At 41.3% G+C, this 24143-nt stretch overlaps 1 pseudogene; it reads left to right on the top strand.

Moving 5' to 3' along the window:
- The first annotated feature begins 5733 nt into the window (after positions 1-5733).
- LOC100391054 (SURP and G-patch domain-containing protein 1 pseudogene) lies at positions 5734-7821 on the top strand (annotated as a pseudogene).
- Positions 7822-24143: the final 16322 nt, after the last annotated feature.

Raw genomic sequence — 24143 nt, 5'->3', positions numbered from 1 at the left:
GAGCAAATAAAAGTGTGCAACCAAAGAGGCTTATGGATACAAAATGGGGAAATTAGCACTAAACAACGGGTCAAGATATCTGGGCAGTAGTTGCAGCCATTCTGGCTGTGCTGCTAACTAGCCATTGACCTCTGAATGTATCACTTTTCTTCCTGGACATCAGTTCCCTCAAATATAAAAATAAGTATCTTCCTTCTCTAACAATAAATGATCGTAGAAAAGGAGATGTAGGTTGTCTGGCGATGCATTAAATCTGACCTGTGTCACCTGGGTGCAGAAGGCATGGGAATGATTATCTTCCCAACAATAGCAATGGAGCACATATTGAACAGAGAATATCTGTTCAAACACCACCCTGGAGTCCCAGAAAGTCTGGGTATGATCTGCAGCAGGATATGAAAAGTGAAATAAGAAACTTTAAACTCTATAAGCAGGCTCATCTTCTTTTTCATATTTTTCTAGGAAATCAGTGAAACAAGAGAACAGCTCCAAGGACAGGACTTGTATTAAATAATGATAGGTGACACATTCTGAACAATTATTTGTATGATTTTTTTCTCTGCCTGCTTTTTCTCTCTCCCAAGCCCACGCGTATAAAATATTACAGGAAAGAAAATGTCTTCCACTACAAAAAGTGCTTCAGGAAAGAGAGGACATTGTCATTTTTTTTTCAGGCCCTAAAAATATTGTGTATTATAGAAATCAAACCCTGGAAAGGAGAAGGAAATTCTGACTTATCTATAAAGCTGAAATCTCCTCTGAAGGAGATTATATACAGCAGGATATAGACATATCTTTTCCTTTCTCTGGTAGAGGAAGCAAGGCTTCATATTTGAATCTCTAAATTGTACCATTCTGAAAATCCACAATGCTTAGGAAAAAAGTGGGCTCCTGCTGATTAATTCTGAAATTGTAAGATTGTTCTCATTTTCATTGCCAGCAACCAAAAGAAGGAACATTTCTCCAGATGGCACCAACTTCTGGCCACATTCTCTCTCTACTTAAAGGGAATGTGGCCAGTCTATGGGAACAACATAGCGGTAGCTACGTGATTCTGAGTACTCTGACTAACATGCTTCTGAGAGCATGGATGTTTTTAGGCTTTTAGAAGACCCTGACAATATTTTAATATTTCATGGAGACATTAAAAGTTATTTCTTTCTGCGTCACTGTATAAGGAAGAAAAAAATTAAAGCAACTTGGCATTCTTAGGAACATATAATTCTTTTTTATTGCCGGGCGAGATGGCTCACGCCTGTAATCCCAGCACTTTGGGAGGCCGAAGTGGGCAGATCACCTGAGTTTGGGAGTTCGAGACCAACCTGGCAAACAGGGAGAAACCCTGTCTCTAATACAGAATTAGTTGTGCGTGGTGGCACATGCCTATAATCCTAGCTACTCGGGGGGCTGAGGCAGGAGAACAGTTTGAACCTGGGAGGCAGAGGTTGCGGTGAGCCAAGATCACAGCATTGCACTCCAGCTGGGGCAACAAGAGTGAAACTCTGTCTCAAAAAAACTAAAAATAAAAATAATTCTTTTTATTATTATTATGCTTTAAGTTCTGGGGTACATGTGCAGAATGTGCAGGTTTGTTACACAGGTATACACATGCCATGGTGGTTTGCTGCACTCATCAACTGTCACCTACATTAGGTATTTCTCCTAATGCTATCCCTCCCCTAATCCCCCACCCACCAACAGGCAACAGTGTGTGATGTCCCCTCCCAGTGTCCATGTGTTCTCACTGAGGAACATTTTTTTTTTTTTTTTTGGAGGAGTCGCGGTCTGTCTGCCAGGATGGAGTGCAGTGGTGCAATCTCAGCTCACTGCAACCTCCACCTCCTGGGTTCAAGCCATTCTCCTGCCTCAGCCTCCCGAGTAACTGGGATTACAGGCACCTGCCACCATACCTGGCTAATTTTTTGCATTTTTAGTAGAGGCAGGGTTTCACTGTGTTAGCCAGGAAAAGAATGCATGATTCTTGATGGCAGCTCTTGCGTCTGCAGCTGTTATAATTCGCAATGAGGATTATGTCATTACCCTACAGGTAGCTCCTTCTAAATACAATCTTATAACTAAAAGACTCCAGAATTGAATGGCTATTCCACTAATAGACTGCTTTTCAGACACCTGTAGAATTTTACAAATATCAAGAATTTAATTTGCTGCATTGAAGTTGAATGAACTGCAAATTCTGTTTACAGATTTTTCATATATAGATATTTCTTGCCTGATCAGATACTGATATAGAGTCTCTGAAGCTACCCAAAATATGTCCCATTTGATGTTTCCTAAAGTTCTTTTAAGAGAGCCAGAGCTCTTCCTGTTCTCTACCCTGGCGGATCAAGGTGAAAAGGAGAACCCATGTGGAAACTTTGCATCCTTCCACAAGCTCTGCCTCAACATCTGTGTTGAGGAGAGTGGAGACAGATTGACCCAAGCAGCCAAGGTGTTGGAGCAGATCGCAAGGCAGACCCCTGTGTTCTCCAGAGCTAGATACACTGTCAGATCCTTTGGCATGCAAGTTCAAGCAATTCTCCTGCCTCCGCCTCCCCAGTAGCTGGGATTACAGGCCTGTGCCACCATGCCCAGTTAATTTTTGTATTTTTTAGTAGAGACATGGTTTCACCACATTGGCCAGGATGGTCTCGAACTCCTGACCTTGTGATCCTCCTGCCTTGGCCTCCCAAAGTACTGGGATTACAGGCTGAGCCACTGCACCTGGCCAAAACTTTAATATGTGAATGGAAGAATAAAGTTACCCATTCAATCATATATATCAAAGACATTATGCCTTCAAACTGAATAACAAAAAAAAATTGCACAAATTATTTTATCATAATCTTAAATTAAAATGGACATCTATGCCAGAATAATAAATAGTACATTTTCTGTTCCAGTGTCTTTACATTTTTTTGAATATTATTTTTGCAGAGTAAAAGGATAACCAAAGTAATTATGTCAACTGTTATAGAGCCCTCCTCTCCAAGTGATGACTATATGGGAAGTTATTATTCTATTCTCCCTATTTTGTATATGCTTAAAAATTTACATAATAAAGGAAAATTTTTTAATTTATTGTAAGACATGTAAGTGTAAGTCAGTGTGACCTCTTCACTTTAATTCCTAACAGATGCAGCTTTCTATCTCTCTCTAAAAGCATTCAGCTTCCTGGAACATTTAACATCACCTTCAAAGAATGTTAAGGGCCCTGAACTGCTCTCCCAGTGTCTTATCTCCTCATTCCCTCCAGCACCCTGCTCCTTCTACTGATAGCCCAGGATGGCAAGAGACTCCACAATCACTGGATCTGTGGTCTCAGTTCAACTTTTTACCAGTTTATTAGGCAAAACGGCTGCTTGCCACATCCAGCTGTGAGAAAAGGCAGGCCCTTCTCTTTCATTGTTTAGCCACTAGAGAAAATAATGAAGAGATGGTGCTTGCAGGCCTAAGGCTCTTTTATCGGCTGAGCCTCACACCGATCCCACAAAAAAAGCCAGGTTTGTTTTATTGTATATATATATATATTCTCTAAGTTCTGGGGTACACATGGAGATCGTGTAGGATTGTTACATAGGTATACACATGCCATGGTGGTTTGCTGTCTCCATCTCCCCATCACCTACATTAGGTATTTCTCCTAATGTTATCCCTCCCCAACCTCCCCAACCCCTGCTATTGCTCCCCTACCCCCTACTCCCCAACAGACCCCAGTGTATGATGTTTCCCTCCCTGTATCCATGTGTTTTCATTGTTCAACACCCACTTATGAGTGAAAACATGTGGTGTTTGGTTTTCTGTTCTTGTGTCAGTTTGCTGAGAATGATGGTTTCCAGATTCATCCATGTCCCAAAAGATGAACTCATCCTTTTTTATGGCTAAATGGTATTCAATGGTGTATATGTGTCACATTTTCTTTATCCAGTCTATCCTTGATGGGCATTTGGGTTGGTTCCAAGTCTTTGCTGTTGTGAACAGTGCTGCAATAAACATACATGTGCATGTGTCTTTATAGTAGAAAGATTTCTAATCCTTTAACCCAGCAATCCCATTACTGGGTATATACCCAAAGAGCCAGGTTTTGCATCAACCTCTTCTTTTGATCTTCTGTGACCTAGAGACTCACATAACAATAGTGTGCTCTGGCCCCAGACTCTCCAGATTCAATGAACCCTTTCTTTTCTCTTAGTTCCACTTTGTATTACTTTTCTTTTTAAACAGCTTTATTGAGATATAATTTACATATCTTACAATGCACTCACTTAAAGTGACTAATTCAATCGTTCTTAATATGTTTACAGACTTGCACAACCATCGCCACAATCATGTCACTTATTCCTTTCTACTTTGTAAGTATCTCCCTTTGCATTATAAGAGATTCTTCCTTTGCATTATAAATCTGAGTGCAGGATGCCTCCTCCCTGTGTCTATGACACCCCTACAGCATCTAGCACCAGATGTCAATATCAGTAATTCCAGATGCTTGTAGTATTATCACTCCCCACTTTCACCCTTGTTCTAGCTCTCTATCCTAGGTTGGAATTCATAGAAAAAAGACAAGTGTAGGCAGAAGAAAAATAATATAAATACCACCATCAAACTACTAATCAAAAAACTCCCTTCTTCTAGTCACATCCCAATTATTAAGGTTTTTTTCTAAAAAATAAAATAACACTAAACAATTTTAGCTAATATCTTAAAATATGTGTTTCTGCCATGAGGCTGATGTGATCGATATCATACACCAAATATTCATCTTATGCAGCTTTACCAAGTAAGAGTCCTACCAGAAGTTGTTTCTGACTCTTGGATCCCTCAGTCCAGTCAAGGACATAAAAGTGATTGGAGAAGCTGGTGGGTTGAGGATATGGTGACAAGATCTCTTTGGAGAGGGCTCTCCTCTCCTCATCTCTAATAGAGGATGGGTTGAGGTATGTTGCCTTCTATCCCCAAACCTAGTTGGGGAGTCTCAGCGAATGCCTGTAACAGGTTGGAAATGTGCTCCCTGCTACTGGAGACATGGAAGACTGGTGCCTGACTTGACCTGATGAAGCTTAAGTGGGCTGGGGACTAGGAAGTCTGGAAGCTCATTAACTGCTTGGATAGAGAAGCCAAGAGACCACTACTGCATAGGAACTGAGCTGAATGATGCTTTGTGTTTCATATCAGGTATGTGTCAGGAGGGAGAGAGTGTTGGAAAGAAGTTATCCTGCTTCTCAGCCAGCAGGACTACTTAAAGGAGGAAACAGCCGAAAGATACTGAGTTGTATGGTGGACACCCAGGAAGCAATCCATCTTAGTCCAGGGAACAGCGTAAGAGAGGGCCCAGTAGGAGACCTCTGAAGAGCTCAAGAAGAAGAACCTGAGAGAGAAGAGTTGGCTTCATCATCTCCAGTCCCACCTTGGTGCATCAGCTTTAACCATCCATATGTCCAGAGAACCTGAAGCTTCCCAGCCAAGCAGTGCCCTCCCCTACACCTCTGCTCTCTCCTACCCTTAACACTGGCAGTTCCAAACCAACAGTTTATGAGGGGGGAAGGAGTTGAGATGAGAGAGACCCAGGAACTCACCCTGTCCCTGCAGCCGCCTGAAGCAGGTACAACCTGGGAAACAGAAGAGGTGACCAAGGGCAAATCTTTGTTATCCCGTGGTCAGGACATTCTAATTACTGAATTGTGAGTGTGTTCACATCTTAAAGTGACTATAGGTCTGTCACATAAGAGTGGGTAGAGAGACTGTGGGATTGGATGAGTCTCAAGATGGACAACCGGGATTCCATAAGAAAGGCCTATGGGTGGTTTGGAGTTTCTCCCCCTAAATCTGGAAAAATGAACATGAACATCCTTCACCAAGAAGAGCTCAATGCTCAGAAGAAAGGGGAAATTGAAGCCAAAATGGAACAGAAAGCCAAGCAGAATCAGGGGCCAGCCCTCAGTCCCCACATCCCAGCGAAATCTCAAATGCACACAACTCTTCCTGCCTTTCCAACAAGTTCGCTAACGACAGTCATTTACTGCAGCAGTTTTTGAAGTTGCAGAAGGCACAGACCAGCACAGATGCCGGCCCCCACCCCCTACCCAGTGCGCCCACTGCCCCTTCCAGCACACTTACCCCCAGTGCAGGAAAGGGGTCCCTCCTCATCAGCAAGCATACAGGCCTGGGGCTGGCCAGCTCCCCGGGCCAGGTGATGAGCTCTCGCAGTCAAGCAGCTGCTGGTGGCGCACTGTCTGAGTGTCTTCCAGTACCCGGAAGAGAAGGAGGAGGACTATGAGCAGTGGCTGAAAATCAAACTTTCACTCCCAGAGGGAATCGAGACTCGGAAAATGATAGAGAAATTGGCCCACTTTGTGGCAGAGGAGTTAGAAAAAGAAGCTATGGAGGATTACAAGGATAACCCTGCATTTGCATTTTTGCCTGATAAAGAATAGCAGGGAATTCCTCTACTACAGAAAGAAGGTGGCTGAGGTAAGAAAGGAAGCGCAGAAGTCCCCGGCAGCCTCTCAGAAAGTTTCACCCCCAGAGGACGTAGAGGTCAAGAACCTTGCAGAGAACTTGGCCAGGTTCATAGCAGGCAGGGATCCCGAGTGGAAACCATCACCCTCCAGAACCATCATGAAAACCAGGCATTCAGCTTTCTGTACAAGCCCAACAGCCAAGGGTACAAGTGCTACTGACAGAAGCTGGAGGAGTTCCAGAAAGCCAAGGCCGGCTCCCCAGGCAACCTCATGGCACAGGACACGGCCTGAAGCGCAAGTCCTCTCCTGAGGCCTGACCCCAGCCACCACCTGCCCCGCCTCCTCCTCGCCTGTGCCGCCCCCACCCCCCTACACCCCCACACACACCCCCACCCCCGCTCGTCATACCTGCTCCAGCCACCCCCGGGAAGCCAGACTCCCTCTGCAACCACTGTGAAGAGAAAGCGGAAGAGCCGGTTGGGGGCCTAAAGAGAACAAGGCCGAGCTCTCACCTGCTGAGCTGGTGAGGGACGTGGATGGCTCTCCCTCTCCTCTGTCAGTTCAGTACCTCACGGGCCTCGCTATGAGAAGCAGAAGTCCTTGGGGCTAGTGGGCGTCACAGAGCTGTTGGACGCCAGGAAGAAGCCGCTGAAGGAGCAGCAGGAGATGCATCAGACATACGACGTGATCATGGAGCACAAGCGGGCCACGCAGGACATGCAGCTGCTGTGGGAGAAGACGGTGCACAGCACCAGCACCGCTGCCACAGCGACAAGGAGGTGGACTGCGAGCTGGGCACCCGGAAGCACCAGCTGCGGCGCATGGAGATGGACACGACGAGGGAATGCGCCGAGCAGCTGACGAAGATGGGCCGGGCCAAGCACTTCATCAGAGACTTCCTGCCTCCAGGCAAGCTGAAGAAGTTTATGGAGACCTTCAAGGCCCTGAAGGAGGGCCGCGAGCCTGAATACTCCAAGTTCAAAGAGTGCAAGCTGACCGAGAACTTCGGCTACCAGATGCTGATGAAGATGGGCTGGAAGGAGGGCGAGGGGCTGGGCTCGGAGGGCCAGGGTATCAAGAACCCGGTCAACAAGTGCACCACCACAGCGGATGGTGCCGGCTTTGGCACTGTGACCGGCCAGCTACGCTCTCCAAGGAAGAGGCCTAGTACGAGGCTTTCACCAGAGGATGATGCTAGCCTACCGCTTCCAGTCCAACCCCCCTCTCCCCCGGAACAACACCAGACGGTCTTTCTACTGAATGGTCTGGAAACACATACTTTCTGGAAACTGTCCCTGGTCTGTGGAATGTTCCGGCCTGCATTTCTGCCTGCTCCTCCCATCGTCATGAATGCCATGCCATGTAATAAAGTCTCAGTGCCTATCAAAAAAAAAAAAAGAAAAGAAAAGAATGAGTAGAGAAATCATGGGACTTCTAGAGTTTTCCTCCAGAGATAGGAAGTTATAATCGCCAAATGAAGTTTAAACACACAGTGGTAAAATTATTTTTATTTAAGCTGTGTTTTTGTCACAATCCAAACCCCACACTTGTTCAGCATACCAGATGTATACATATTGTAAGATTGATTACGTGCTTTCAGTCTTAATGATAAATATCACTGAGTTTGACATTTATTATGTGCAAGGCACTATGGTAAACACATACTGTACCAATCAATATCCCAGAAAAAAAAAAAGGAGACATGGTTAAATTGGGATTTTCTTAGGGAGTTTAATAAAGGAATTATTTGCAAAGATGTGGCAGGTTGTAGGGATGATGCTGTGCCCTGGAGCTAGTAATAACAGGGCTGTTACCTATCCTTAAGCCTAAAGGGAAGAGGGTAGGAAGTATTTTTCCAGAACACAGGAGAGAGTCTCCTAGAAAGCTTCTGGGGAGGAATAGCAACAGCCTAAGGCAATGCTGCAGGGAAAGCTTTCAGAATAAATCCCCAGTCTCACTGTCAGCCCTCCCTCTGATCTTCTGTCTGGGCATCCTACTGACTAAACCAAAAAAAGCAAAGGACAAGGGAGCCTCCAGTGGTCTATGCAGGTCAGCCTCCAGAGAGGGAGACCAATGAGGAGACAGTGGACAGTTGATCTGAAGGAACAAATGAAAAAGCTAGTATACATATATATCTCATTTTATTTGCACAAAAACACTCACTATTCACATTCTGTAGATGAGGAACTTGGGGTCTAGAGACTAACTAGTTCAAGGTCAAATGGTTAAGGAGTCAAAATTAGCATCTAGCTCTCTCCAGAGCCTATGTTCAAAATCATTGGTGTTCTATCAATGTCTTATCCTCAAAATGTAAAGTCTATAAATATTACTATTTTAACTAACCGTTAGTTAAATCATGCTTGCACTGATGTGGTGACCAAGGAAATACTGGCCACAGAATAGAATAGATAGCAAGTCTTTGGAACAACATAGGTGTTTAGTTGGGTTTTTTTGTTTTTTTAATTTTTAACCATGTTCAAATCTGGGAAAAATATCACAGATGAACTGGAAAGGGAGAGTGATCATTAGGACCTAATTTAGGAATTTTTCAATCTTTCTTTCATAATATTTCTTATCACATGTGCTTCCCCATCTGACAAAGCCTATAGATGTAGATGGAGCATTATTTTTCTTCAGAAAGAAAGCACTTTAAACTTCCAGGTGCTGGAATTAGATATGCTGCATATCATATCAAATGAGATGGCAGCAAAGGTGGCATGATCAGCCTAAACGTAAACTATGCAGCTTAATTCTTACAAAAAAAACAAAACACTTCTGCCAGTGATTCAAAACCAGCCATGACACGAAACTTTTTTTTTGAGAAGACAGATTTCCTTTAATCAGGGAATCAATATCCATAATTTTTATTCAAAATGGTATTATGAAATGCAGATTTTAATTCAAAAACACTCCTGCACACTTATATATACATGTTTTTATACTAAGTAAAATTTTGCCTCATATTTTTATAATGATACACATACACTACATGTCCTATACATGTATCAGTGTGCATATTCGAATGTTTACATAAGTTTATTATAAAAAGTAAAAGTGATGAATACTGTTTAAAGTAACTAATATACTATTTTTAATTTGGGGGGTTACATAGAGTCTCAAATATTTAATTGTGATTTTTGAAAGATCTAGTAAAGACTTCTAAAGCTAAAACACAATTTGAATTTAAAAAAGAATGATTCTTCTTACACAATTATAAATATTTTCCTCATAATGCTGTTTTGACCCTATTTTTAAAGTATTAGATTATATTCCTTTGACCAAATGAAGAAACTAAACCAGTATAAATGGCTAGCTGAAAGTGAATCCTGTTCTTGTATTTCTTTAGCAGATTAAAAATTTGCCCTAGGGAAGATGGCTGGCTTCAGTTCCAAACATAAAAGTCAGGTATGTGCACACTCACACATATGCACTTATACCATAGCTCCACAGCCCTGAAATATTATTACCAGATGTTTTTCTATGCATTTTTAGTGATATGTTGATTTCCTTAAAAGAATAATTTGGTATCATCCAGGTGTGCCAGTAAGATTAAGACACTGCTGTTCAAGAAAGAGGCCAGGAGTATTTCCTTAATATAGCTCTTATCTGGAAGCAAACATCAGGCATGCAAAAGAACAATCTCTACCTCTTCCCCACCTTATCACACCTAGGTGTCCTAGTTCAGGAGGTTAGAACTCTGAAATGGATCTATGAGACTAAAACCCAGGTGTCAGCAGAGCTGTGTTTGTTCTTGTTACTTTAGGGGAGTGAATCTATTTCCATGTTTTTTCCAGTTTTGCTGCATTTCTTGGCTCAAGGCCTCTTCCTTAAGTCCCTCTGCCTTCTTCCTTTGTTGTCACATCACTTTCTTCCTCTGTTGTCACACCAGCTTCTCTGTCTGTGATACTCCCACTTCCCTCTTACAAAGACCCTTGTGATTACATTGGGTTTGGCTCATCCAGATAATCTAGAATAACCTCCTTACTCAAAAGCTTCAATTTAATCACACCTGCAAAGTCTTTTCTTGCCATGTAAAGAAAAATATTCTCTGGCTTGAGGGACTAGAATGGACATTCTTGGTGAGACATTATTGTGTCTATCACAGGGGTAAATTTAAAAAGTATTTGTGAGAATTCATTAATTTATGAAGTTGGTATAGGACAAGTGAGGGAGACACTACATTCTCGTAGGTATATAATTTACTTAATTTTAAAAATAGTGGTGGTCATTTACTAAGGTGAAGCACATTAGAAAAAAAAATCATTCAACTGTGAAGATTATAATGTTGGGGCATGTAGACAACTATATCTGACAACTACAACATTTAAAATTTCATATATGGCTTGTGTTTTGTGGCTCACATTAGATTTCTACTGGCCAGAGCTACTCTAAAAAGTCCTATTTCAAGGAATGCTTTCACACTGTTGGTGGGAGTGTAAATTAGTTCAACCATTGTGGAAGACAGTGTGGCAATTCCTCAAGGATCTAGAAATAGAATTACCATTTGACCCAGTAATTCCATTACTGGGTATATACCCAAAGGGTTATAAATCATTCTATTATAAAGACACATGCACATGTATGTTCATTGTGGCATTGTTACACTAGCAAAGGCCTAGAACCCACCAATGATAGACTGGATAAAGAAAATGTGGCACATGCATAACCAAGTCAATTCTAAGCAAAAAGAACACAGCAGGAGGCATCACACTACCGGATTTCAAACTATACTACAAGGCTACAGTAATCAAAAGAGCATGGTACTGGTACCAAAACATAGGTATAGACCAATGGAAGAGAACAGAGGCCTCAGAGGCAACACAACATATCTACAACCATCCGATCTTTGACAAACCGAACAAAAACAAGCAATGGGGAAAGGATCCCCTGTTTAATAAATGGTGTTGGGAAAACTGGCTAGCTATGTGCAGAAAGCAGAAACTGGACTCCTTCCTGACACCTTACACTAAAATTAACTCCAGATGGATTAAAGACTTAAACATAATACCTAACACCATAAAAACCCTAGAAGAAACTCTAGGCAAAACCATTCAGGACATAGGAGTAGGCAAGGACTTCATGACCAAAACACCAACAGCATTGGCAACAAAGCCAAAATAGACAAATGGGACCTAATCAAACTCCACAGCTTCTGCATGGCAAAAGAAACAGTCATTACAGTGAATCAGCAACCAACAGAATGGGATAAAATTTTTGCAGTTTACCCATCTGACATTTTTGGTGAGACATTATTGTGTCTGATATCCAGAATTTACAAAGAACTAAAACAGATTGACAAGCACAAAACAAACAAGCTCATTCAAAAGTGGGCAAAGGATATGAACAGATACTTTACGAAAGAAGACATATATGAGGCCAACAATCATATGAAAAAATGCTCATCGTCACTGGTCATCAGAGAGATGCAAATCAAAACCACATTGAGATACCATCTCACACCAGTTAGAATGGCGATCATTAAAAAATCTGGAGACAACAGATGCTGGAGAGGATGTGGAGAAAAAGGAACACTTTTACACTGTTTGTGGGAGTGTAAATTAGTTCAACCATTTTGGAAGACAGTGTGGCGATTCCTCAAGGCCTTAGAAATAGAAATTCCATTTGACCCAGCAATCCCATTACTGGGTATATATCCAAAAGACTATAAATCGTTCTACTATAAGGACACATGTACACGAATGTTCATTGCAGCACTGTTTACAATAGCAAAGACCTGGAACCAACCCAAATGCCCATCAATGATAGACTGAACAGGGAAAATGTGGCACATATACACCATGGAGCCATCAAAAACAATGAGTTTGCATCCTTTGTAGGGACATGGATGAACCTGGAGACCATCATTCTCAGCAAACTGACACAAAAACAGAAAATCAAACACTACATGTTCTCACTCATAGGTGGGTATTGAACAATGAGAACACATGGACACAGGGAGGGGAACATCACACACTGGAGTCTGTTGGGAGGTGGAGAGCTAGGAGAGGGATAGTGGGGTGTGGGGAGATTGGGGAGGGATAATATTAAGAGAAATACCTAATGTAGGTGACGAGGGGATGGAGGCAGCAAACCACCATAGCATGTATATACCCATGTAACAATCCTGCAAGATCTGCACATGCACCCCAGAATTTAAAGTATAATAAAGGGGGAGAGAGAGAGAGAGAGAGAGAGAGAGAGAGAGAAGTCCTATTTCAAATACACTTGGCCTGTGAAAATTCAAAGCCTCTTCATGATCTCTTCAAATTCCCAAATTTTACATCATCATGGGACTTTCTCCAAATATCTGTGCTATGCACAACATAAAATTTGTGCTCTATATTAGCACAAATCTCTCTATTTTCCTCTATATGAGCACAAAACAAAATTCAGAACCTTTATCATTTATTTAAAGAAAAAGATTTCTATGTATAGAAACATTATTGATGATAACTGAGTCATAAAACTACATCATAAGATCTGCCTTCTCTTTTACTACCCATTTTTCTCCCTTAATTCTTTATGCATTCTTCCTTTTCTTCTTTTCAGAAACAAAACAATTTCTCTCTTTTTCTCCTGCTTAGTATTTCAGTAAGCATCTTATTTTGTTGGAGCATGCTTTTGAGATTTTTCTCTCTTCCTGAAATCAAGCAGTTTTCTCCTTAAGATAAGGTCTAATGAATAAAATTTTCTTCATCTTTTACACCTGCAATCAAAGATGAAAGTCACTGGAGTGATTTTTTTAGTGTATTCACAACTCTGATTTTAGTGCGAGGTGTAGAGTCACATCTATCTATTCCTCTCTGCATTATAAAATGTGGTCACCCCTAGTGGGACTTTGGGGAGCACAGTGTAAAAACCATCATTCCGTTCTCCTGGCTCACAAAACACCCTACTCTCCCAATTTTTCATTTCTGAAAAGTCCTCCTCAGTGAATGTTGAAGGCTTCTCAACTTCCAAATATATCTAAAATGCTGGCTTTCTGTTGCCCTCCTCAGTTTTCCTTGTGTGTTTTCATCCAACAGCGTTTCAACTCTGCTCCCTAAAGGCTACATTCATTCAAATGTAAACCTCCAACACAATTCTCCTAAAGGCTTAAGGTTCAAATAGTAGCACACTTGCTAGATATCTCCTGTCAGCTTGAGCTTCCACAGGCACCTCAACTTTCTAACAAAGACAATTTCAGAAGTGCATCTCAGTTTAGATACTGGCAAGCTAATCTTGGGGTCTGACTTAAGTGCTGAAATTGCCTTATCTGGTTTAGATTCAGTGTTGCTAAATTAATTATGGAATCTGAGAAGTCCCATGAAGTCCCATTTCAAGTTGGAGACCCAGGAAAGCCAGCAGTGTAGTTCAAAGGCCTGAGAACAAGAGAGCTAATATTGTACATTTCAGTCTGAGTCTGATGGAGCACTGATGCAGGAGAAGATTTATGTCTCAACTCCAGCAGTCAGGCAGAGATTGGATACTAAACTTTTACCGAATTATAATGTAGCATATTTATATCTATTTTTTAAATTACTCCAGGCATCTGTTAACTTGTGTCCTGAAGAAAAATTACAGTGAGAAACCACAGGATACTCTTCACTAATGCATCAAAAAAAAAATTAAATGGGTTTAAAAGAGTACAAATAACCTAGATTTCAAGATCTAGAGAAAACATGTAATCTGTATACATATGATTCCTTGCAAGCAAAAAATGAGACAATTAAGAAAAACAACTGAATATGAAAAAATTAAGTTCTACATAGCTACAATCTAATTTCCAACAGTATATCAAAGGAAAACTTAAGACATGCTTCTCATTTTTAGAAATGTTTTAAGGGGTAAGTTCATCTGGAGCTCATAAGAAAATTTTCTTAATTTTTAATGAAACAAATACAAATTTCTAAACACTGAAGAACACTGTGCCAAAGGCTTGAGTTTTCAGTGTTAGTAAAAATTTGTGCATACCTTTCTAAGCAACAAGCAAAGACATTGCACATCATTACAGAGTGCCTATCTTCCAATCTGCTTAAAAGGTGTCTCAGACCTTATAAAGTAGTTGGCTTTTAAGTACATAAAACTTGTAGAGGGGTTGCAATCACAGACAGTAAGAAGAAATTTCCTAAAGATGTATTTAACTGTGTCTCCTATTTTATAAATTTCCCCAGTCAGTAGTTCACCCAGCCAGTGGCCAGCTGTTCCAGCCATCCACAATGAGGGTCCAGGCATGCAAGGGAAGAAGCCATCTTGAAGGTCCAGCCCAGTTGAACTTCAGATGATTCCAGTGCCACTCTCTATCTGCCTGCAACTGCATGAAAGGAAGTAAAAATTGCCCAGATAAGCACAATCAATGTACAGAACTGTGAAATTGTGATTAACTGTTTTGATTCACCACCTATTTTGCTGGTTTGTTACATAGCAGTAGGTAACTGAAACACTGTATATAGCCTATCTTTGGAAGAGTGTATACAACTTTCAACCCCATCCAATTATTCTTTACCAACAACCATGGAAGATATAGTTAAAGGGAAGGTATTTGGAAAGATTTAAATAAGACATGACATTTCTCCCTTCAACATTTAAAGAATTTAAAGGATAGCCTCCTGACATGTTATCAGTTGACCAAACAGGGCACCCAATGAATTAGATGGGCAAAAAGTCAACATGTACATTCCTCTTAATATTTATGACAATAAGGTAACTGAAGATACTTCCTTTGACAAAATCATAAGGAATCATCAGATCTCCAACTGAGAAATATTGATGGATAATTGGAGTTTGTCTCCATCAAACCCAGTACAAAAAGCAAATATGATCTGCTGAACAAATTCACCTCTCCAAAATAGAAGCTGTTTTTTGTATGAAAAGAGATTTAGTTAATTATCTCATCTCCTAGCCAAGGAGTTTACAGGGAAACGACTGGGATGATGTTCTGCTTTTGGTCTTGTTGTATTTGCTGGTAAAAACAGAGTTCATTAAGTGGATAGGAATTTTGAGTTACCTCAACAACTATCACTGCTCAGCAAAAAACTGAATTAGAGTATTCCCTAACCTCAATTCCAAAGCCACGCTGTAAAACTATAGGATCGTACTTCTGTTACTGCTTCCTTTGTGGCTTAGTTCTGGTGTTTGGGGAGTAGGAAGGTTAACTCTTAAAGATCTCCCCAAGAATGGTGTTATGTAAATATTTAGGGAGCTGTGAACCTTCAGTGCCACACAGAAAACTGAAGAAGTACCCAATTATTTTTAAAATTGTAGGGTTGTCAGTGGAATTAGTACTATTAGTGCTCAACATCACTAGTTTCTGTTGCCTCCTCAAGGACTCAGTTTTAAAAACATATGCAAAAATAATTAATTTGGATTTCTTGACCATGGTAGGGGTTCTCTATGCCAAAAACCATTAATTTGTGGAATTATAGGAATGTGTGGGGTCTGTTATATTTAGTAGGGTATTATCTGTCTTGTAGGCTAGCACAGATTTTTCAGTAATAAACTAACATTTTCAAATAATGTTAGATTTGCCTAAGGAAAGTAAGTGTATTCCAACTAACTGGAATGTGACACTGGTTTCATCATGCTGAACTATTTCACTAAATACTGACTTATCAGAAGCAACAGTATGCAGAGAATTTACTAAATTTATACCATTAAATTTAAGATATTTCTGTGTTACTTTCAACCAAGAGTCCTAAGCACTAAAGCATCATCTGATATTAATTTTCTATTGGTTTCAGAATTTGCCTTAGAAATGATAGGTTAAAACACTAAGAAAACAACATAGGCCAACACAATTAGGCTATCAGGGCTTTGCTTCATTTATTTGATATAAACATGATGATGTATTTTTCCTCTGTCTTTTCTATGACAAAGAAAATAAATTTGCTTTACAAAATTGGGAATGTGCTATACCAAAATAAAAGATGTGAGTATATATGGAAATTTAGTATGTAACATCGAGATGGTATTTCAAACTAATGGAGGAAATGGACAGTTATTTTCTTTTTTTTTTTCTTTTTAATGGTTTTAATTGACAAAAGTATGTATTTATGATATACATGATGTTTTGATATATGTATACATTGTAGAATGGTTAAAACAAGCTAATTAAATTAGATTTGTTTTTTAAATGGTTGTTTCAAGCAGCTAGCTGTTAAAAAAAAAGGAAAGCTAGACCTACTCTCAATAAATTCTGGATGAATCAAATATTTAAATATTAAATGATGAAATTTAAAAGGACCCATAGAAAATATGAAAGACTTTATTTTTTATTTAATTTTTTGTAGGGGAGGAAGATGACTGAACAGAACCTCCCACCAATTGTCCTCTCCACAGGAACACCAAATTGAACAACTATCCACACACACAAAAAAAGCATCCACATGAGAACCAAAATTCAGGTAAGCAATCACAGTATCTGGTTCTAACTTCATATTACTGAAAGAGTCACTGATGAGGATAGGAAAGATAGTCTTGAATCACCGGTGCCACCCCTTTCCCATCCCTCAGGAGTTGCCTCCTTGTACAAGAGAGAATCTGTGTGCTTAGGGGAGAGAGAATGTAGTGATTGTGGGACTTTGCATTGGAGCAGCACTGTCCTGTCACTATGGAAAGCAACATTGTGCAGAATTCAGTTGGCACTCACAGAGGGAGCATTTATTTGAGCCCACATCAGAGGTGAATTACCCATCCCAGAGGCTGAAATCTGAGTTTCATTCCTGGGCAAGTGCTAATGTTTTGCTGGGCTTGCAGCAGTTAGACTTAGGGGCATGTAACCTAGCGAGCCACCAGCCAGGCTAGCCAAGGAAGTGATTGTACCACCCCCCCCAACCCCAAGCCAGTACAGCTCACAGTTCCAGGAAGGAATTCTTCCTTGCACTTGAGAACAGGAGAAGGAAGAGTAAAGAAGACTTTGTCTTGCAACTTGGGTACCTGTGCAGCCTCAGTAGGATAGGGCACCAGGCAGAGTCCCAAGAACCCCATTCTAGGCCCTAGCTCCCAGACATTTCTAGACACATCCTGTGCTAGAAGGGAACCCACTGCCTTGAAGGGAAGGGCCTAGTTTTCTCAGGATTCATTACCTGCTGACTAAAGAGCCCTTGATCAAAGCAAATGCAACAAAAATGAAAATAAATAAATGGAACCTAATTAAACTAAAAAGCTTCCGCACAGCAAAAGAAATAATCAGCAGAGTAAACAGACAACCCACAGAGTGGGAGAAAATATTCATAAACTATGCATCTAACAAAGGACTAATATCCAAAATCTACACAGAACTCAAGCAAATCAGGGAGAAATAAACAAATAATCTCATCAACATGTGGGCAAAGGACATGAATAAACAATTCTCAGAAGAAAATACACAAACAACCAACATCATATGGGGAAAAATGCTCAACATCACCAATTATAAGGGAAATGCAAATTAAAACCACAATGCAATATCACCTTACTCCTGCAAGAATGGCCATAATTTAAAAATCAAAAAATAATAGATCTTGGTGTAGATGTGGTGAAAAGGAAACACTTTTACACTGCTAGTGGGAATGTAAACTACTACAACCACTATGGAAAGTATGAGATAAAGAACTAAAAGTAGAGCTACCATTCAATTCAGCAATCCCACTATTATCTACCCAGAGGAAAAGTCATTACATGAAAGAGACATTGCACATACATATTTATAGCAGCATAATTCACAATTGCAAAAATATGGAACCAACCTAAATGCTGGGCAACCAAGTGGATAAAAAAAAATGTGGTACATATACACCTTGGAATACTACTCAGCCATAAAGCTGAATGAAATAATTACCTTTGCAGCAACTTGGATAGAGCTGGAGGCCATTTTCTAACTGAAATAACTCAGGAATGAAAAACCAAGTATCATATGTTCTCATTTTTAAGTGGAAGCTAAGCTATGAGAATGCAAAGGCATTAAGAATGATATAATGGACTTTAGGGACTCAGGAAGAAGGGTGGGAGGTAGCAAGGCATAAAAAACTATATGTTGGCTACAGTGTACACTGCTTGGGTGATGGGTACACCAAATTCTCAGAAATCACCACTAAAGAACTTATCCATATAACCAAAAATCACCTATGTGCCCCAACCTTGATCTTTTTTCTTTGTCTTCATTGGGTTGGGTTAATCTGATAACCTTGTCTTTAAGCTTTGAAGTGCTCACCCCCCACAACAGCACCAAGTCTGTTTCCAGGTAATGGGAAAGCAGGAACTTGCCCCAGGCTACTCACCTCCCAGCTGTGAAAGTAAGCAAGACTTTCCTTCTTCCCCTGCCTGTGGAGTCTGCACACCAAATTCACACCCTCTCCGGATTGTTTCAATTGTTAACAAACTTCAGCTGGAGGTTTCCTTCTCCCTGTGGCCTTTTTCCAGTGCCTGTGGCAGCCCTCCTTAAGAACCCCTCTGAGATGAGGCAGAAATGGCTTGCTAGGGGACCCAGCAAACCCACAGGGATTTTCCTGCTTCTCCCTCTACCCCTGTATTTTGCTCAGCTCTCTAACTTAACTCACCTGCAGGTGAGGTCAGAATATTCTCCTGTAATCTAGATCTTCAAGGTTCTCCAGTGTGGGGGGGTGTTTGGGGGCAGATGATCTCCATTTCCCACTTCCACAGTTTAGGCACTCACAGTATTTGGTGTGTCTCCTAGGTCCTGCAGGAGCAGTCTGCTTCCTTCAGAGGATCTGTGGGTTCTCTTGTCTTTCCTAATGTATTCCTGCAGTGAGTCTGGAGCAGAAGTTTATGATGTGAGCCTCCACACACTGTTCTGTCCGTTCAAGTGGGTGCAATCTAGTTCTGCCTCCTGTCTGCCTTAATCTCTAGCTATATCTCAAAACTTTTAATATAGTGTTATAAAGAGCTTTTAATGGTCAAAAAAACTTGATCAACATTAAGTTTTACTTTGTTGACTCAGTAACACTGAATTCATGGCCAACAGGAGTGTAACTCATGCCTGAACTAAGTTTATCTAACAAATATATTTTCTTCACAAGGCATATCAGAGTCTTCCAATGATTAGGAACACTAGGCAACACTCTACCACTATGCTTGGGGCCATTTTAAACAGTAAAATTACCTCCAAAACACAAAAATAAGAAAAATGTGGCACTAAATAGACCCTGAAAAGGACTCATTTCCAGTATGAGAGCTAAAACAAGAAGGTAGAGAAAGCCCAGCTGTAAACAAGCACGTCTGGCAACTTAAAAAACATTGCTGCTCTGTGCACATCAACAAATGAGAGCACAGCAAGTACTGATTGTATGGTTATAAATAAAGTTTAGCAAGCAGGTGAATTCACAAATACAGAATCTGCAAATGATGAAGATCAGATGTATATGTGTTCCTTAAACTAGCAATTTTGGCTATAAAAATGTGTCCTGCGGATATGTTTAGATATATATAAACTGTCTTTATAAGGCCAAGCATAACAACATCATTCCTAATAAAAATAGAAACAATCTAAAAATCCTCTGATGACATAAACTATGATACACTCACACAAAGGAATGAAATACTGTATAGTCCTATTATGCATATATTAAAGATTTTATTTTAAAAACCCTTTATGTATGCATCAATTTATGGTAAATTTCTGATAGAACATCCACACTATAAGAATACAGAGAGTGAGACCAGGGCCCAGGGTGAGGAGCTCACTTTTCATTCTTCTGCATTGTTTGGATTAAAAGAATAATCTAATGGGAACTGAATTTTTGATGTGGCATTTTTACAACACAACAACTCTATTCTCTCCTTGGCAGAAAAGAGAAGTAAAAACAGAACTTTCCCATGATTATAAGATTGCAAAGAAGGGGGAAAAGCAGAAGATTGAGTAAACAGAAAATGAAGAAGGGAAATCAAGTGTTTGCAAAAGCCAGGTGAATTAACTGTGTCAAGTGATGCTGCTAAGTCAAATAAAATAAAGACTGAAAATTAACCACTGGATTTAGCAATGTAGAAGTTACTGATGCCTTTATTGACAGCAGTTTCGGTGGAGTGATGGAAACCAGAAAACCTAGATTGTAGTGAGATTAAGGGAGAACGGAAGGAGAGCTGGAAATAATAAAAATAGGCAATGCTTTCAATTTGCCAAGAAAAGCGAAGAAATGGTGTGGCAGTAATGGGGAAAATGAAATCAAGAAAAGAATTTTTTACAGATGTGAGAAATAATATGTTAAAAGCTGATGAGGATGATCCACAAAGAAAAAAGTAAAAATTGTGTAAGTGAGAGTAGGCAGAATGTAAGACCAGTGACACAATAAACAAGTAACTACCAAGCCTTAAAACAATTTGGTGTCGGGCCAGGAGCGGTGGCTCACGCCTGTAATCCCAGCACTTTGGGAGGCCGAGGCGGGCGAATCAAGAGGTCAAGAGATCAAGACCATCCTGGCCAACATGTTGAAACCCCATCACTACTAAAAATAAAACAATTAGCTGGGTGTGGTGGTGTGTGCCTGTAGTCCCAGCTACTCGGAGGCTGAGGCAGGAGAATTGCTTGAACCCAGGAGGCGGAGGTCGCAGTGAGCCAAGATTATGCCACTGCACTTCAGCCTGGCACCAGGCAACAGAGAGAGACTGTCTCAAAAAAAAAAAAAAAAAAAAAAATTGGTGTCTAATTGTTGCTTGCTCTTCTCCTAGCACAGTCCTTTAGGAAGACCACAGATTTTCAGGAGACAGGATCATTAACTTGAATCTCAGGAGTATGAAACTGGTTGCTGATGGAGCAAGAGCACAGTCCAACAGAAGAAACTAGAAATATATTCTGTAACAAGCTTAATCAGATCCGAACAGGGACATTAAAAATATGTTAGGCTCTTTCCAATTACAATGAGAAAGATATACAAATTTACCTGACTGGGTAGGGATTTATTATAAGGAAAGAGGAAGGAGATGAGACAGCATTTCCAAAAGGTGCACAGCTAGACTCTTGGAGAACTGGAAATTTTTTTTAAATAACAGAAGTTTTGATGTTTTATCCAGATCCATTCTCATTCTCTGCTTAGTACTTCCACTATGGCACTCCTGTGGCAGCTTATCTCATGTCTGTTTCCCCTATACTGTGTCTACTTCCCCTGTCATGGTTAATATCCTCTCTCTAGTCCCCTTCTTGCTATCACATGAGGCAATCTTATTTCTTTCCTTCTGGAATTTCCCATTACCCAGCCCATTGAAAGTGTGTGTGTGTGTGTCTGAGTGTATACCCTTCAGACTTTTAAAAGAAAATGCAATTTAGTAATCCTTACATGACTCCTTTTATCAAGCCCGTGAATCTGCTTCCCTCATTGACCATGGTGAGTCCAGATGGCTTAGGATCAGATGTAAACCTTGGAGAAACCAGCTGTGGCCAGCACATCAAGGTTAATCAAACAAATGAAGGTGACCTTGGATAAGAAAATGTACACGATTGTTCTTTAAAATAAGGCTGTGGGCATGACAGCTTGGGATGGTTGAGAGTTATACACTAACAATGCCACCTGGAGAATTACAGCTAGGAAGAGCAGGGGAAAGAGAGCACTCAAAAGTATACTTAGGCTGACTCTGGCACACTGCCTAAAAGTTAGCCCTGCTCTGGAAGAGACAGCAAAAATGAAAAAAGAAAAGTCTCCTTCACTACAACAAACAATGGAAGACTCACAATTATTAATAAAGAAAATACTTGCACACAATACTCTTTTAAAAGCAGAATGATTTCCTAAGTCTCACTAAGTCCTGCTTTGTCCAAATTAGTGGTAACAAGCTCTAGACTGCTATTTTTTTTTTATCATTTTGTGTATATGTATTTTTCATAAGCAATCAGAAATGTGGAGGATATATGTAAATGTTACAATAGTGGTGTTTCATAATTCATCAAGATTACAATTACTGAGTGTGCTTGTTGTAAGGTCGGTTGCCTCACTGGGAGGCCGGACACACCCACCTCTGCACTCAGCACCTGAATCTGTACCTGGCACCAGGCTCTGCACTCAGCACCTAGCTCTGCCGCACGGCTCCCCTAGAAGGCTCTGGCTAATGGCCACCCTGGCCGGCTCTCGCACCAGAAAACCCGCCCAACAACCCAACAATCAATAGCAGCCCGCCTCAACCCAATCCTGCTCCCCTGCAGCCAATCAGAGCACCCAGCTGTTGCTCATTCCTCATAGCCATAAAAACCCCCCACCCCAGGAAGTCAGCACGCCTTCTCTGGCCCCCTTTCCACAGAACAGAGAACCTCACCCGGGAGCTGAATAAATTGGCATTTAATTTTCTTATACTGGCCTCAGTTTCCTCATTTTAAACTTGGCAATAACCCTTACAAGTGGTACCAAAAACCCGGGAGGAGTTCAAGACCCCTCCTGGGGGAAACTGACTCCTCCATCATAAGCCAAACCAGGGAGCCGCCGCCCCTCTGATCATCTACAGCCATCACTTGGTAAGACTTCTATTGCCCATAACCCCATCCTCTGTTTGCTCCAAACCTTGAGGTACCCTCTCCGTAATCACGGCTGTGTCAGGGACTCCTTTCCATCTCGAGCTGTGGGTCTCATGGAGACATCCTGGTGCCCCTGCTCGCCCATCCTGGAAGACAGGAATATTGTGGAGACATCCCTATACTCCTGTCTTTCCCCATAATCTCTGGTACTCAGGTGTTGAGATCTGGGATACCATTCCTCACTCCTGAGTACTCCACGACAGAGAGTGGACTATGGGTAATCAGGAGCCCTGCCTAGACTCCATGTTGCCACTGGGATGTCTAGTCCAAAATTTACCCAAACTGGGCCCCTCCATAAAAAGGAAAGGCTGCTTTTCCTCTCCACCATGGCCTGGCCCCAGTATCCTCTGGACAACCAGTCCAACTGGCCACCAGAGGGAACTTTCAATCTTGGCATTCTAACCCATTTAGACACTTTCTGTCAAAGAAATGGTAAATGTTCGGAGGTCCCCTACATTCGGGCCTTCTGGTATCTTTACTCCCACCCACCCTCTGTTCCTCTAGCAACACCACTCAGCTGCTCCTGGCCAAAGAAACTCCGTCACCACCCTTGGCTCCCCCATCCTCCTCCTTTTCTGACCCTGACCTGCCCAAAGAACTTTCCTTTCCACCCGCCTGACCCGCAAACCATCTGCCGTATGTGGAACCTCAACCCCCTCCTCCTCCTCCTCCTCTTCCTGGTCCCAACATAGCCTCTCCTGTCAGTGCTCACACTCACTGGTGCTGTGCTCCCAATGATGAAACTCCCTCCTTTGCCTCCTTTGTGAGGTAGCCAGAGCAGAAGGCATTGTTCCCTTCTCCCTCTCTGATCTATCAGCCATTGAGAAATGCCTAGGGTCATTTTCCACCAATCCTACTGCTTACACAAAAGAATTCCACTACCTCACCCAGGCTTATGACCTCACCTGGCAAGATACCTATGTGATTCTGTCCTCCACCCTCACCCCAGATGAGCGTGACCACATCCTTACTGCAGCCCAGGCACACGATGATTAGGCACATCTCACAGACAATCGAATGCCAGTAGGTGCAGCAGTGGTCCCCGAGGCTGACCCTAACTGGAACTATCAAACTGGTCAAGATGGCTGCCGCCACCAAGATCAAATGCTACAGTGCCTCCTAGTGGGCATCCAAAAGGTAGTTAACTATGATAAGTTAAGGGAAATAACTCAGGGTCCTACTGAAAACCCAGCCGCCTTCCTTGACCGATTAACTAA

The sequence above is a fragment of the Callithrix jacchus genome, chromosome 2 (genome assembly GCF_049354715.1).
Source record: "Callithrix jacchus isolate 240 chromosome 2, calJac240_pri, whole genome shotgun sequence".
Taxonomy (NCBI): Eukaryota; Metazoa; Chordata; class Mammalia; order Primates; family Cebidae; genus Callithrix; species Callithrix jacchus.
The sequence above is the reverse complement of the archived record's forward strand: the minus strand, read 5'-3'. Positions and strand labels throughout refer to the sequence as shown.